This window comes from Panulirus ornatus, chromosome 53, assembly GCF_036320965.1.
Source record: "Panulirus ornatus isolate Po-2019 chromosome 53, ASM3632096v1, whole genome shotgun sequence".
Lineage (NCBI taxonomy): Eukaryota > Metazoa > Arthropoda > Malacostraca > Decapoda > Palinuridae > Panulirus > Panulirus ornatus.
In genome coordinates this window covers 3413666-3431253 of record NC_092276.1, presented here as the reverse complement: position 1 = coordinate 3431253, position 17588 = coordinate 3413666, and the positions used below count along the sequence as shown (strand labels likewise).

Below are 17588 nucleotides of genomic sequence, written 5' to 3'. Positions count from 1 at the left end.
ATGACACAGGAGATCAAACACTCATTAAGGGAACCTACGCACAAAAACGTCGAGAGAGGCAAGCAGTAATATGCATACAAAAAACGGGACGTGGATCTTTACTAACAAAGCGGCAAATGTGACTCAGTAAAGCTGAGATACGATAATGATGAGCTGACTGAAGTACCAAACACACACACACACACACACACACACACACACACACACACACATGTAGAGTAAAAAAAAAAATGGGGGAAAAAGACTATAACGAGGAAAACGTAGCGAGGCATGCGTCTGATGGCGTCCACAGACTGGAGAGAAATTTGTCGGAGGAGAGATGTTTATACCTCTTAGAGCAAACCCCGGTGCTCTCTCTCTCTCTCTCTCTCTCTCTCTCTCTCTCTCTCTCTCTCTCTCTCTCTCTCTCTCTCATTAACAGGAGGCTGGGAAGGATAGTGCGAGGGAGAACGGACCTCACCTCACCTCAGATGGTTGTCAGACCTAGCCATCACAACAGTCATTACGTGTGACCTTCTCACTACAATAACTCTCCCTTCCCCCCCTCCATCCATTCCCTCCCCCGGTGCAATGTCCCCTCCAGCCCCCCCCCCTTTTCCTCCTTCCCTCCCCCCCCCCCCCCGGTAAAATCTTCCCCCCCCCCTCCTCCCCGCAAGCCGAATTCTCCCTCTTTGAATTTAATGTGACAAGACAACGAAGACCGACCTTCGACACGGCTGGGCATCATGAAGGAGTGAGGAGCCACCACAGCCAAGTGTGTGGTGGTGCCGCCATCACCAAATCCTGTACTGTACGTATTACCATCACCAAATACGTGGCGCCATTAAGAAACGTATGGATACCATGAGCAAGTATGTGGTTACCTGCACCAGAACTCCGCGTCAAGTAACACCAAATAACACAAGACCTACAGGATACGAGAGAGAGGAGGGAGAGGAAATCAAATAAATGTACGTATTCAGAATTCAGATAACAAATACATATTTGATCATCAGCAAAGAATCTGAAGCTTAATATATATACTCAGACAACACAAACACGTCTATTTAATGCAGACACAATGCTTATGGAATAAATAATACGCAGAGAGTTATTATGTATGCACGTACACACTGGGTGTTGATCATGTTTAAATTTCACAGACTGAAAATTTAATATTTTGAATATAAATTGGGGAGAAGAAGATTCACAAAGGAATTTGATAGAACTCCCACGAAAAAGTATATATATATATATATATATATATATATATATATATATATATATATATATATATATATATATATATATATATATATTAATAAATCATTTAATGAATATATATATATATAATCCTTCTAATCCATGGGAAATGAAACAAGATAAGTTCCCAAGTGCACTTTCGTGTAATGATCACATCATCAGGGAAGATACAAAAAAGAAATATAACAGTCAGCTAATTCACAAGGAAGAGACGTAGCTATATTGTTATCAGTCCTTCCCATGTACTGTCCTCCAACAGATACCATCAGGTCTATTTACCTGTCTTTCCCATGCATGTCTGTGTACCCAAGATCACAACCCCACCACACCTCACAGAATCCCAACATACCACATCCTGGTATCTTCCCAGTCCCATCATATCCCAGTTCGCCCGACCATAACCGAGCACCATACACCACCATACCTCATGTGCTCTGGCAATCCAAACACATAAAGTCTTTTGAGACCTTAAACAACAATGGTTTTGGAGCCTTTCGCTCCACAGTGCTAGAATATCTTCATCTTCCCTCATCCTCAGGACTCCCTCACACTTAAGGAATCCTGCCCTACCATATCCAAGAACTTTACTAAAAGTTGTAAATAAAACCGAGCCTTACCATTCTCTTAAACTCTGCCACATAATGCTTCAAGTCCCTACTCCGCTGTCCCCTAATATCTCACCCTACCATAAAATCATTTATGCAGGTATGATTCATAACCCTAACCTACCATACTCCAGGACACTACCATATCACACGGCAGAACCCTGCTCTACCATAATCCCTTAACCATACCCCGCTATAACCTACAACAGTCCCAGGATAAACCTATAACTTCACCCGCCAACAACCCAGAGAACCTTTCTCTTAAACACGCCATCATCCGTCGTTGGTTCAGGCCCTTTGAAGAGTGAGAGAGAGAGAGAGAGAGAGAGAGAGAGAGAGAGAGAGAGAGAGAGAGAGAGAGAGAGAGAGAGATGGTCACAGTGGGACCACAAGCGATCAGCCGTTCCCTGGTGACCGCCAGAGAAAGCGGGGGAAGGAGTTGGAGGGAGGAGGTAATACGACGAAGGTGGCATGTGTCGAAATGAGGTCGTAGCGATAAGAGGATGGAGGAGGTCTTAGACAAACACGCTGAGGGAGGAGGAAAGGCTTGGTGGGGTGTGGTGCGGCGGTGGCTCGGGGCAAGAAAAGATCAAGCGGGAAAGGTTTATCAATGGACGTTATTAACGACAAAGACACAAGGCGGGCAAGGTTATCAATGGACGTTATTAACGACAAAGACACAGGAGACAGTCAAGTTCTCTGGCACTAAGGTCTCAAATGCTCTGTGAGACCAGGGCGCTAAATGTCAACCCAGGGAGCAGAGACCAGGGCGCTTATTGTCAACCCAGGGAGCAGAGACCAGGGCGCTCACTGTCAACCCAGGGAGCACTACCAGAGAAACGACGACTTAACAACGGGTATCAGAGGCGAGTTCTCCCTTTTAGGGACTTGACGTTTAAAACCACAGACCAATACCAGTTTAAAACCACAGACCAATACCAGTCTGTGATGATGATGATGATGATGATGATGAGGGTAGTAAATGTAGTTGTGTGATGACGAAGGGGCGTTGGGAATGCGACTGGGGGGGAGGGGTGAAAGGAGTGAAGGTGTGACTGGGAATGAGGAAGACGTGATGGCCAGATGGGAAGACGACTGAAGTGATGGGGGCCGTGATGGGCACCTGGTGGGGGTGGCGACAAGGTGATGCAACTGAGAGAGGCGTTGGTCTAAAAGAGTGATGGGTGAACACTGTCGGGGGTGATGGGAATGTGGAGGACATGTGATGGGAGTAATACAGAGGACGCGGGGATGAGACAGAGAGAGAGAGAGAGATGGGTATCGGAGTAGCTGCAGACTGGTGATGGGAGCTCACGCAAGAGGAGACAGGATGAGGGGAAGTAAAATGGGTCAAAGATAACGGAGATTAAGCGACCCTGCAAAAAATGAGAGGAACAAAGGAGGACAACACACACACACACACACACACACACACACACACACACACACCGCTAGATAATCAAATGACCGTAATTGACGTATTGACAATCTGATCCTGGTCAGGTGGGGATGAGGGAGCGGTGCGAGGGGGCGATGAGTAGCCAGTGTTGATACGTGATCTCTCCCTCCCCCCCACCACTGTCTGCTTCCTCCTTCACCCTCATCCGGTCCCCTCACACACACACACACACACACACACACCCTCCAAGACTGAAGTGGATTACTGGCCTCTCCACCGAACAGCAATAATCACATTTATTCGTTATATAATTATCATGGCTCACGCCCTCCTTTACCCCGTGCGTCCGTGTGTGTGTGTGTGTGCTTGGCCGCATGAGAGCCGTCCCCTATTTACACAGGGACTGGGAGGTGCTGCTGACAGACTGGACGAACCCCATACACCAGTGTTCGAATCCCAGCTCCTTCGTCTCACAGACGAAAGACCGAGATTCAACTGAAAAGTCGTCGAATCTCCAACACGAACAGGTCGACGCGAATCACGAAACACGAGTTTTTAATATTTTAATTTTTAATATTCGAAGACATAAAGAAATAATACGGTTTGCTCTACGTAAGCACATGACTACAGTACGACAATTCATTTACGTAAACGAGTCCTCGTTATTCATGTGTGACGTCTATTCGTTACAGTAACAAAAAAAAAAAATGTTGAGGCCAGCTTGGCTTCAGCATTTATGTTAATTACCTCAAAACAGCCCGTGTATTTTCAACTACCATAAACCAATTACAAGTTATAACGACTGAACGACTGCTGCGGCGCAATCACATGCTATGAAATACGATGCCGCACGCACATGACCGCCATGGTTAAGGAGGAAGTCACCCCTGCCCCGCGGGGGTGGATGCCCCACCACCGCTGGACACGGCTAGGCAGAGGAGGGGGTTTGGGTAAGACTAAGGTACACGTTCTCAATTGCTCCTCTTCTTTTTTATATGCTTTCTGTCACTTTCCTGGCCCTTCCACAACAGCTGGGCCTCTCACACCTGTCGGAAGGGGAGTATAACACGAACTGTATACCAGATACGGTAGGGAAAGGCTTCTCTCTCTCTCTCTCTCTCTCTCTCTCTCTCTCTCTCTCTCTCTCTCTCTCTCTCTCTCCATGACTGTCGCTCTTTCTCCCACTCCCCCCCCCCTTCCATCTCGTGCCCCGGCACGTCCGTCCAAAGTCCTCGCGTCTTTAATCTCTGCGACTGAAGGAACGCCAATCTCCCTCAGCCACCACATCACGCCCCATCCTGGCCAGACACACCCGTATCACCCATCCTCCCACACCCTGAACCGGCTGCTGCTCAGGTACATCCACGCGGCGTCCTCAAGCCCGCTTGTCCTCCCACCCCACATAAACCAGCCGGATGGGTACTCCTGACGTGAACACATTACACACAGTATCCTAAGGTCTATTACTAGTGGACCATCATGACCATCCAGGCCAAGAGAGCAAGACGCAACACCTTCCCCTTCCCCTTCCCTCTCTCTCCTCTCCCGGGAGGAAGAGACGTAGTGCGTTTTCGCCCTGGCGTTTGGTGATTTAACGCCAGTGTTTCCTAATCCAATATGCATTCAGGAAATTAAAACCCTACCGGGAGGAATAGCCATCGTTAATATGGCGGGGGCTGCCGTCTGGCGTCTGCTGAGAGGGTCCGAAAGGAGGCTCTCCTTCTTCTTCCCTCTCTCTCTCTCTCTCTCTCTCTCTCTCTCTCTCTCTCTCTCTCTCTCTCTCTCTCTCTCTCTCTCTCTCTCTCGACGACGCACTACTACAGTGACGACCTTCGGGACGCTGCGACCCTCAGCCACAAGGCATAATTAAGGTCGTACCGGCGTCTACGGTGTTGCTGGCGTGTGCACGTTGCTTGGGTGGGCTGCATTGGTCATCCATTCCTCAAGTCTCCCGTTGCTCCCTGTATAGCGTAAATCCATAATGAAGTGCATCGACCTTCGCTCTGATTAGTGGCGGTTAAAAAGATCATTAAAAGACGTACAATTCATTACCGAAAACAGAGTATATAGTGCTGTCCACCGTTCATTCAAAGTCTTCCGATATCAGTTACACAGACAATTATCAGCAATTAATTACACTTGACCTTTAACCTTGACAGCCAAAAATGGACGTAATGTGTATTTCATCTAAAGTCATATCTATGTTACGTAACTCTTATTCCCTCTAGTAGGTGAACAGACACCATTACATGTTACAATATACCTATACAGTCATCCATCGCCAGGACTATTTGGAACCAAAGTCTAGGTGCGTCGGTATGACCCTCCACGTCCTGGGAGTCCCGCGAGGCACTACGCTGTGACCCCTACTTTCCTTCTGGAACATCGTTGTTCTTCTGGAAATGTTGGTAAAGGCTATGAGAATGAGATCCTTACTGGCTACCGCCTACAGTAGCTTTCTACCATTACATGCCATCATCATCCTGGTTAAAACTGATGGTTTAGTGAAGTATCCTCCACCTCCACTGTGCAACTCCCACAATGGAGTTACAGAATGATTAATCTCCCAATTGTCCAATACTCATCCCACACACACACACACACACACACACACACACACACACACACACAAAGACGCACAAACACACACACATATCCTCACCATATTTTTTCTTACCTGTGGTTCTCGCCCGGTGGACGTGGCTGGTTCCCTAAGCGCTGCGGAAGCAGCCCCACACAAGGAAGGTGGGGGAGGGGTCGGTCTTGGGGCAGGAGGGTAACGGTAGAGGAACTGCGTTAGTGTAGTACTAACTTTTTTTCCTCCTCCTCCTCCTCCAGTGTGTTTGTTACAATACAGCAAAGCCAAGGCTCTGGGTAAAGGCCTCCCTTTCTCAAGTCTGACGCCTTACACACACACACACACACACACACACACAAAGAACATCCAGAAATAAAATCACTGAAGCTCATTTGGGATACAGAAGTTTAGTGTGTGTTTATTTTTTCAGTTTAATGGTCTGTGAGAACCAGCGCAGCAGGAGAGGTCGTAGGAATGTTTATTAGGCAACGCCGGAATAGTTTTGTGAGCTGGATTTTAAGTGGGCCAAAACATAGTCAAATATAATGCTACCAGCCCACATCATTTTACCTGTAATAACGTGGATATAACATTCACGTTATGTTAAATGTCTGGGCAATATTTACGTTGTATTTATGTGCGGGCAACATCCACTCTGTAGAAATGTGGGCATAACATTCACAATGTGGAAATGTGAAGGCATTAATCATACTATATCAATATGAGGACAACATTCATACTATATCAATGAGCATTAAAATTCACGTTGTATCAATACAGAAACTACATACATTCACACTGCTAACATGGGAACCACACTCGCACTGCATGAATGTGAGCACACAACATTCACGTTGTAATTAATGTTAGAACCACATTCACGCGACATGCGGCACAACGTTCCCACGGTTATCACTGTGAGTACAACATTTACACATGCACAGCTTCAGCTCGACAGCAGCGTCCTGACCGTACATCCACCACGGCTCTCTGTATGCATGCGCACGGCTCCTCCAGGCGACCACACCGCCACCAACTGGACCATTTGATACAGCCCTACCACACCACATGGCACCACTACAATGCTCGCCACCGCAAGCAAGTATGATCGCTCCCACCACGGCCAACACCACCATCTGTTTACCCTGCCCATCTACACCACCGCAGTCCCATGCCTCACGCAATCATTCGCTCTCCAACACCAACCATCACCACCACCCAACGCCGCCGCCAAACACCACCACGGAGCTCTCCAAACCTCCACCAATCTCCCCGCTCCTCCACCAATCTCCCCGCTCCGAGCGCAAGCTTTAAAATGTTTAATTCAATACATAACCCGCAACAAATAAACTCCAAGTGGCTACAACTCTACACTACACGTCGTCCCCCTCCCCCCCGCCCTACAACAAGTGACGTGTAATTTGAGGCAGCTCACTATGAATTACGAGGTGTATTATCTACTAAAAGCCCGGGTGATTATGAGGCCCAAGCACAATTCCCTCTAATTACCGTAACGAACAGCGTGCAACATATATACCTGAGCCATGGCAAACAAAGGCAAGGGGAGGTAGGAGGCGACACATAGTAATGATGGTGCTATGGGACAAGGGAGGAGAAGGAGGGAGGGAGCTCTAGGAGTTTGTTGATAGGAGTTGGGGTGGGAGGGGGATGATTTTGACGTGGGGGGGGAAGAAATACACTGGCCACGGGAAAATGAAAGTGACGACGTGGGGGTCTACAATAGAGTGGGGGTGTGTGCGGGGAGGAGGGAACATACCGACGGCAGAATATAATTGACGTGGATGTCTGAGTGTCACCGGAAGTTGTCGCGGTGCGAAAGCCAGCGTGACAGAAGCAAGGATCTGTGTGTGAAGGGACAATGCTTACGAGTTACTGATGACCGAAGTACGTGGGGGGAAGGACAGATAACAGAAGACTTGATGGTCCATGACGAGGTTATCTGCTGGAGGACAGTACATGGGGAAGGACAGATAACAGAAGACCTGACGGTCCATGACGAGGTTATCTGCTAGAGGACAGTACATGGGGAAGGACAGATAACAGAAGACCTGATGGTCCATGACGAGGTTATCTGCTGGAGGAGGACACAGGACAGTAGTAGTGTCCTAAGGTCATGATGTTATATGTAGTAAAGACAGGAGAGTAAAGCAGAAGGCTGGTATAGGTGACCCAGTGCTGACGAAAGCGTGGGGTAGTGTTTAAAGGAGGAGGGGACGTGGGAGGAACTGCTGACGAAGGTAGCGCGGACGAGGGGATGCTGAAGGGGTCGTGTCGATGGGAGGGAGATCATGAGAAGGAATGCTGAGGTTTCGATCTGGTAATGATGATAGAGAGTAATTCTGATGGGGGTAATGAGGTGTGGTTAGGTGGATGGGTAGATGCTGACGTGCTCATGCAGTTGCGGGTGACGTGGTCAAGTTAATGGGATACTAATGACGTGGGGTCATTTCCATGAGGTGATGCTGACCATGTCATGTTGATCAGGCTGTGGAGTGGTGAGCATGTTGATGTGTGTGTGTGTGTGTGTGTGTGTGTGTGTGTGTGTGTGTGTGTGTGTGTGTGTGTTCCCGTAAGGCTGCATGCATGCGGCACCTCGCTAACGCTGGCTGATCTGCCTGGGAGAGTAGACCACACCACACCACACCACCCGTCCCTCCTCCTCCTCCTCCTCCACGCCAAAATGATGCACTGGGGATCCTGCTGCCTTGTGCACGTATAATCTCACACCGGTAATGGCCCGAAATATCATCCTCCTGCCCTGTTCACCCACCGACACTCCGTCTCCCGAGAGTCTGGTGCAATATATATATCTTTTTTATATTCGCCTAAATCATGGCGTATTATTATATTCATATGAGGAGTAATAGCTGGGTAACCGAGAGCAGGTGAGCAAGGCTGGGGGTCAGGTGAGTCAGCCAACTAGACGCATTCACATTCGCTCAGGAATGAACGGGAGATTATTTATCATTATTCATTTTCGCGATAGAGTGAATGAAAGGCGTCCTGACTTCTCCACTGATGATGTGATTATTACAAGAAAGTGCACTTGGGAATTTATCGTGTTTCATTTCCCCGTGGACTCATAGGAATATATATATATATATATATATATATATATATATATATATATATATATATATATATATATATATATATATATATCCTTCAATGAGGAAGAGTGAGGGGGGTATTTTGCATACGTCGTACAAATTGAAATCGAATTATGCATTAGACTGTGGATGATAAGATGCTCATTACGAATCATATAATGAAATGATACGGTGAAGATGTGTTTTTTTTTATATACATCATATAAACCGGCTCGAATTAAGCATCAGACTGTGAGAAGTTCATATATAATGAAAGGATACGTTGGAGGAGAGACTGTCGTACATCAAATGAACGGGATGAGATTATGCATCAGGTTGTGAATAAAAGTACACTTATCACGCATCAGGTTGTGAATAAAAGTACACTTATCACGCATCAGGTTGTGAATAAAAGTACACTTATCACGCATCAGGTTGTGAATATATGTACACTTACTATGCATCATATAATATAAAAAAACATGTTGTACAATGTCTTACTCTCATTATCATGCAAAAGATAAAATTTAGATAAGATTCTGACCGTATCTTAATATCAACAACGAGGCTTCAGTCAGCACGTAGGGAAGATGGGAGAAGCCAGAAGGAGGATTTGCAGTACTGGCCATCGCCCATCGGCTGGCTGGATAATAATAACACTTGTCATCACAACCATGTGGTTCGGGGCATCATTCACACAACTGCCAAAAGTGGGCAAGCCCTTACCCAACTGTTACAGCAGCGGAACAACTACAAGCTACATGCACAAAGACTGCGAGCACCTCACAACCTACAACCCCCCCAACCCACCAGAGGTGAGAGAAGTTATAGATTTTTGCTTTACACTTTCTCAGAACACCAGGAGAGATATAACACAAGCAAGCAAGTTGGTACTCTCTCTCTCTCTCTCTCTCTCTCTCTCTCTCTCTCTCTCTCTCTCTCTCTCTCTTAGCGTTAAGGCCAGACAACCACCTCGCTTGGACCTTGGGTTTGTGTGGTCTATGAAACATTCTCTCTCTCTCTCTCTCTCTCTCTCTCTCTCTCTCTCTCTCTCTCTCTCTCTCTCTCTCTCCCATAATTCCTGACCCTCCGCTCCACTTACGCCGTATATGAGCATCTTATAAAATAAAATCTCCCTTAGAAAAAAAAGTAAATAAATCTAATGCAAAATTTCAAACACCACCACACCGGCGGCTTCTGCGCCAACGACGACCCTGTAGCCAACCCAGCCCCTCACCCCTCACTCACTCACTCACTCACCCACACCCCGTGTCCTTTAACCCACGCATTACGTCTTAAATCACACGAGGATGAATCTCATCCCGGCCCCGGCTTCGTCAGACTCTGAGGTGACAGCGGCCGGACAAGTTAGGGGTTGTGGGACGAATATAATATCAACAAAGACAACCGAGAATAATAATGAGGGTATAACACCGCATCCCACCCCACTTCCCCTCCCTCAGCTTTGGGGTGGGGTGGGGGGGGGGGCGTGGTGGGGCCCCTCGGCCATGAATTTATTATACATGCATGAAGTAGAGCGAGCCAGCAGCGCCTCCCACAAGTAATTATTGGATAACTAACTCAATTATCATGAATCCCCACGTGCAATAAACATTATGCTCGACGCTCAACTATATATCCTCAGCGATTATCCCGGGATATATATATATATATATATATATATATATATATATATATATATATATATATATATATATAACGTTAAATCTTTGACACCGTCTTCATGTGCTGTGGATGACTCCAAGACCAACATACGCCCTCCTCACTAGGCATGAGTTTTGTGTGAGCACTGAGAGCAATCACCGGCCGCACAGCAACGACAAACGCAAAACACCACCACAACTAAACACTGAAGAGAAGCTTCACTTACTGGTTCGTGTAGGTGACATCCACATAAATGCCACAGAACGAGAAATTCTCGCTAAGTCGATCTAGTGGCGAGACAGCCTTGCGCTAGTCAATGTAGGTTCTGAGGACGCGCCCCCCGCCACTGGTGAGGCGGTAAGGTTACCAGTATAAGACATACATCTAAAAACTCCCCCAAACATCTTACTTTTAAACAACTAGATTATCCATTGTTTAAAATACACTGAAAGAAGGAGAAGTAGAAGAAGAAGAAGAAGAAGAAGAAGAAGAAGAAGAAGAAGAAGAAGAAGAAGACAAGAAGAAGAAGAAGAAGAAGAAGAAGAAGAAGAAGAAGAAGAAGAAGAAGAAGAAGAAGAAGAAGAAGAAGAAGAAGAAGAAGAAGAGGAAGAAGAAGAAGAAAACAAGAAGAAGAAGAAGAAGAAGAAGAAGAAGAAGAAGAAAGAAGAAGAGGTAGAAGAAGAAGAAGAAGAAGAAGAAGAAGAAGAAGAAGAAGAAGAAACAGTATCCATCTATTATTATCAGCATTCCCAGTTCAATTGGGAGGATCTGGAACATACAGGTGTGTGAGAGACTTCCAGTCTCGGACAGACACAGAAAGCAAAGAAACAACAAGCGATTCAAAGTCTCCCGGACAAATACACGAACAAGGAAACACCAGGCGATTTTCAAGTCTCAAGGGAAAGACAAAGGAGCAAAGAAAGTACGCAAACTATAGTCTCCTTCTGGACGGAGAGGTAAAAGAACACTGACATACGAGCTTGTTTTAAAGTCTCGTGGACAAACACAGGGGCACCACCACCACCACCACCACCACCACCACAACAACAACAACAACAACAACAACGACATTATCTTCACGAACTTCGTCATCATACGACTGAGGGAAGTAATCCCACAAATCATCCCGGGATAACGTCCTCCTCAACACCTGCCGGGGAGACGCCGTGTGAGGATGATGCGCCCCGGACCAATCTGAATGGAGATTACGGTCCAGAATCCTCTTACAACTGAATGACAACTTCGAACTTACGCACTAAGCTCTTAACTTCTAGGCGACCCCTGCGATAAATTAAATCCCTCCGCTGAAGACTGTCAGGCTGGCGAGAGAAGACGTCAGTCTGGTGACCAGGTAAATGGTAATAAAAAAAAATAATATTAACAATAACGATGATAATGATAATATTAAGTCATAATAACAATAATAGTAGCAGCAGCAGCAGCAGTAATAATAAAAACTGATAATAATAATAATAATAATAATAATAATAATAATAATAATAATAATAATAATAGTAATAATAATAATAATGATAATAATGATAATAATAATAATAATAATAATAATAATATTAATAATAATAATAATAATAACAACAGCAGTAACAGTAGTAGTAGTAGTAGTAGTAGTAGTAGTAGTAGCAGCAGCAATAATAATGATAATGATAATAAAAATAAAAATAATAATAATAAGAAAGATTCACAGGTAAATTATGTCCACTCGTAATCTGAGGCGAGTATGTCAATCAAGTACAACTTGATCCAGATCTCACAGAATCCTTTTACCCCTGGAGTGCACGTGTACGACCCCTGACCACGACATCGGCCGGCACCACCCTTGGGGGGTTCGAAGGTGTGAGTGACCCTTTGACCTGGACCTTTACGGCTCGTTAAGGTTAAAGGCCACATGAGCCATCACGCCCATGGGTCGTAACATCGTGCTGAAGAGATCAACACCGTCCTGAGGAAGGGTCATAGAGTCGTTCTCAAAAGGGGTCGTTCTGTCGTGCTCAAAGGGCTGCTGTACATGATCGTGCCAAAGGGTCGTTCCATCCCCCCCCTCATGGTGTTAACTATACATTTCCCGTCCTCTGTATGCGTGATGGATGCTATGGTATGGTATGGCACGTATATACGACGCAGGCAGGCAGAGTTTCCACCTAAGTAACCCTTTAATGTTCTTAAGCCACCAAAGTCAACAATATAAACACAGCACTTCATAAAACCTCTGTTCCCATGCTCGTTGCCATCTTACTCTGCTCAAAACTACAGCTGTTTAAAAATCAATGTTGAATATCAGATGCGACGACACTTAAGTTCTGTCGAAAAATTATTTAATGTTAAAGTATCCATTATTAACAGATGCGATGAATGACATTTGGGAGTTTTTCGTAGAGCAAAAGATTCACAGAGAGATTAAAAACAAAAGAATTAATTCCTCTTTTTTCCTCTTACTTGTCCTGCAACAGCTGACAAGTGACAGGCAAATGAATTCCCCAGTCCACCCAGTGTCAACTTGGCAATGTACAAATTCAATAATTAAAACATTCCACTTCTTCCTGTCAAGCCGACAGTCTCCCCCCGAGACCTTGCTTTGACTGCGTCGAATCTTCTGCACTGGTGAGGGAGGTGGGGAGGTAGGAATCCCTCGCCCTGTGGCAGACGGGGCGGTGAATGATCTGTTCGCTGGCGAGGTTTGCTTGACAAAAATGATCGCTGACAGCCAGCAAAAACCAGCTGCTGAGCGAGCGAGCAGGCAGACAGACAGGTAGCTCCTCACATACTTTAATCCGGTGTGAGGGTCGCAATCCATCCCAGCCCTCACGGAGGAGGTCCTCTCTCTCTCTCTCTCTCTCTCTCTCTCTCTCTCTCTCTCTCTCTCTCTCTCTCTCTCTCTCTCTCTCTAAGACGAGGGAATCCAGTACGTGATATCATCAGTTCATTCACGATACATCCTCTTCATTAAAAACCATTTTCCGTTACTGCCAATCGTGGGGGCGAGGTCATCCCATGAGAGGAATCATCATGAATTAAGAAAAAACGGGCGTAGGTTCAACAACTTGTCCTGCTCTGCATCACAGTATACTTGAAGACGTTTTAAAAGAATATTTACTTCTTTAATTTAAATGCTTCTTTCCCCCCCGCCCTAGTTTCCCCGCTATCAGCAGGGACTTATTGTACATTGTGCCTCCATGTTCACCCCGAGACAGTACTGCACACAACGATTACAGAGAGATGGGTGAGCGAATGAGGCCATTTCTTTTTTTTTCTCTCTTTTACCCCGTCTGCTCCCTAGCCGCTACCTCCCTAACGCGACAAACGGCGAACGTATATGTTTCACCACTCACAAACCTTCCCCATAAAATCTTTATCCAATCCCTGCCGGCGGTCCACAACAGGCCGAGGTGGTGGTTCATGAGGAGGTGACGACCCAGCGTCCTGTGGTGCCAAGGGCCGGCACACGAGCCATCATCCATCCCGCTCTCTCATACTCTCTCTCTCTCTCTCTCTCTCTCTCTCTCTCTCTCTCTCTCTCTCTCTCTCCACTGCTGCTGCCACCTGTGGAGCACTGCGACTGCCCCGGCACCACCACGGGTTACTCCTCCCGCCTCCCTAAGGGGCGCCACGGTTACTCGTGTCACCTCAGCCCCAAAGGCACGACGCCCACCTCTCCATATCTAGCAAAATGGACATCCCTTTCCTAAGTCGCCATCCTCATGCAAACACTCCATAAAGCACACACTCCCTCTTCAGCCCCCGCTATATCACGGAACACCTTCCTTCCCTGTAACCAGGTCAGGAAATACCTTTACTGACCAATTCAAATCCACGGAAAATTCTCTACAAAAACCACGGGAAATTCTCGTTCCCTCCCAAGAACCTGTCCGTCTACGGCAGGCAGTGGGGAGAGGGGGAGTGTAGGAGAGAGAGAGAGAGAGAGAGAGAGAGGGAGGAAGTGAGAGTACGTAGATAGCAGGGGAAAGAGACAGACAGAATAATGTAAGGTAGTGTTGTGGTGGTGGTGGTGTTGCTGTGGTGGTGGCACTGGTGGAGATGGAGGTGGAGGAATCCTGTTGTCCCACAACTTCAGGTCAACCCCACACACACACACACACACACGCACCAGAGGGTCGTCCCTTGGCCACCACGGACGCGCCTCCGTAACACAACACCACACTGTATGCTAAGTGCCTCGCCACGACCCACCACGACCCACCGCCGCTGCCTGGACGCAAGACGGCTGGCTTACCCCCCCCCCCCCCCACACACACACACACACACCAGACACCACAAACTGCCGCACACACTCACCACAAGGTAACTATGTTTCACTCCTCCCCGAGCGCGAGAGACGACGCTAAATCTGGGCCTTTTTAGGGGGGGAAGGGGGGGGGGGTTGGAAGAGGCGCTCAGGTCTCCCGACAGTGTTCAAATCTGGATCTCTGGGGGTGTTCAAGTCTCTCGAACAGTACTTAAATCTGGATCTCTGGGGGTGTTCAAGTCTCTCGACAGCACTTAAATCTGGATCTCTGGGGGTGATCAAGTCTCTCGACAGTACTTAAATCTGGATCTCTGGGGGAGGGGTGATCAGCTCTCGAAAGTACTTAAATCTGCATCTCTGGGGGTGATCAGTCTACCGACGGTATACTCACAACTGGATCTCTGGGGGGTGGTGGTGCGTTGTCCAGTCTCTCAGGGTGGGGATGGATGTTCAACTCTGCCTGCCAGCCCTCCTCCATGCTCTCTCTCTCTCTCTCTCTCTCTCTCTCTCTCTCTCTCTCTCTCACCCCCAGCAGCCAGCACTAACCGATCTTCTGTACCGAGATTAAATTATGTCTCGCCACTCCCTCTCTGACGCCTGAATGGCCCCCCGAGATTTATCTCAGCACCGGCGTGAAATCTAACAGGATCACGGTGAATAGTGCATCATCTTGCAACACACCCTCACTCACTTCTCTCTCTCTCTCTCTCTCTCTCTCTCTCTCTCTCTCTCTCTCTCTCTCTCTCTCTCTCTCTCTCTCTCATGCACTCTTCAAATGTCCGGGACTCAACATTTTCATATTTGCGCACTAGTCAACTCTCTTCTCTCTCTCTCTCTCTCCCTCTCTCTCTCTCTCTCTCTCTCTCTCTCTCTCTCTCTCTCTCTCTCTCTCTTCTCATTTTGATACATTTATTTGATGAAACTTTACACATGAAACGCACACACACACACACACACACACATAGTGTGGAGGTCACATGCAATCCCTTACAATGCCTTACAATGCTTTACATATTATCCATCGTGTCCTTACGTATAAGACTTGGCGTCCTTCCCAGCCGGAGAGATAATGAGTGTCTGAAGCGGAGGGAAATTTACCGTAGCGAAAGCTTATATCGTGTTTACCATGATTATGATACACCGCGGAAGATCCAACTCCGTCTCTTTCGTTGTAGATTAGGAAATGACCGCATCGCTGTCTCCGTTGATGTAGAATGTCTTGACCTCCTGCGAAAGGGGAAGGTCACACGGTGATTCGTATCCATCTTATCCATCCCCCACCCCCCTCAACCCTCTCCTCTACTGTCTTCAACAGTGGAGAGAGAGAGAGAGAGAGAGAGAGAGAGAGAGAGAGAGAGAGAGAGAGAGAGAGAGAGAGAGAGCACAGCTACTACCACGAGACGGACACTGATCGCTCGTCAAAGAGACAAGGGACATAAGCAATGCCCGAGAGACCGACCCCCTCCTCCCTCCTCCCATACAGGGAGCGGGGAACCACCCCGACAGGCGTATCTAAAACGCCGAAAATCAATCGCCGTGTCACTACTTGTCGAATGGCAGTTCATAACGACCCAGCGCTCACACAGGTGATCCGATCACAATCTTATAAAGAAGAAATCCAGTACCATATAATCTCTCGCGGTCTAATTCTAAAAACGAATTGGGGGGGGGGGGGCGGCCAGTTCGTCTCGTGGGGGGGTTTCGGGGTATGTCGAACCCTCGAGCCGACGGAGGAGGAGGACCCCGATGGCCACCTGAAGTCGAAACAAACATGCACCGATCCACACAGCCCGTATTGGACAAGCTGCTCCCCACTGCCTATATGGGTTCCAGAGATACTTCAAAGTGACTATTATGTAGTCTGACAGTCTATCAAGCCCCCCACCTGCACTGCTGACGCCCTCATGTGTCAGATGTAGCAAGTGCACTAAGAGAATTCCATCTCACATCTCGTCCGCTACAGTGGGTTTTTTTTAACTACCCCCCATCGCGCGACTGGACGTCTTGTCCTACCTGTGGTAAGAGCTCTAGAGGACGGAGCAGCAATCCCGAGTCGCCAGCCTGGCTTGTCCTGTTGCCTCACAGACGAGGTGGGAGGGAGGAGGAGGGAAATTCTTCTTTGCAGCAGCTTCGGCACCTGAAGAGAAACGAAAATCACGATCATTACCTTCAAATGATTATATTAGATTAAGAATAAAACTACACACATATATAAACACTGAGAGAGAGAGAGAGAGAGAGAGAGAGAGAGAGAGAGAGAGAGAGAGAGAGAGAGAGAGAGAGAGAGAGAGATTAACTACTCGAAAGAGAAGGGGGTGCAGAGCAATCACTTCCAAGTAATTACTTGCGTAAGAGAGAGAGAGAGAGAGAGAGAGAGAGAGAGAGAGAGAGAGAGAGAGAGAGAGAGAGAGAGAGAGATGGTGTATATATTTAAAAGTTCAAGTAAACCTTTCAAGCCTAAAGTCCTCTAAATAATAATATAAACATTCTCGTTTACTGACGACACTTCCTTGCCAGTCATCCTTTTTATCCTTTTTAATCAACCATACTTAACGAGATCTATCGTTATCTATCCACCGTACTAAATGTCTGAGCCAACTGTTACCCCCCTAGTAAAACCATCATTATCAACCACCCTTCATCAGTCAATCACCAACCTTAACTACCATCCACACCAACAGGCTAATTACCCTTTACTTTCTAGATGCACATAACTTAGTGAATATCT

General features: G+C 47.0%; 1 long non-coding RNA gene across 1 annotated transcript in view; it reads right to left on the bottom strand.

Annotated features, from left to right (window-relative positions):
* Positions 1 to 17000, bottom strand: part of LOC139765147 (uncharacterized) — a 158965-nt gene extending 141965 nt beyond the window's left edge. The window contains exon 1 of the long non-coding RNA XR_011716587.1: positions 16874 to 17000. This is a non-coding gene — a long non-coding RNA (uncharacterized lncRNA). The remainder of the gene's footprint in view (positions 1 to 16873) is intronic.
* Between the last annotated feature and the right edge of the window lie 588 nt (positions 17001 to 17588).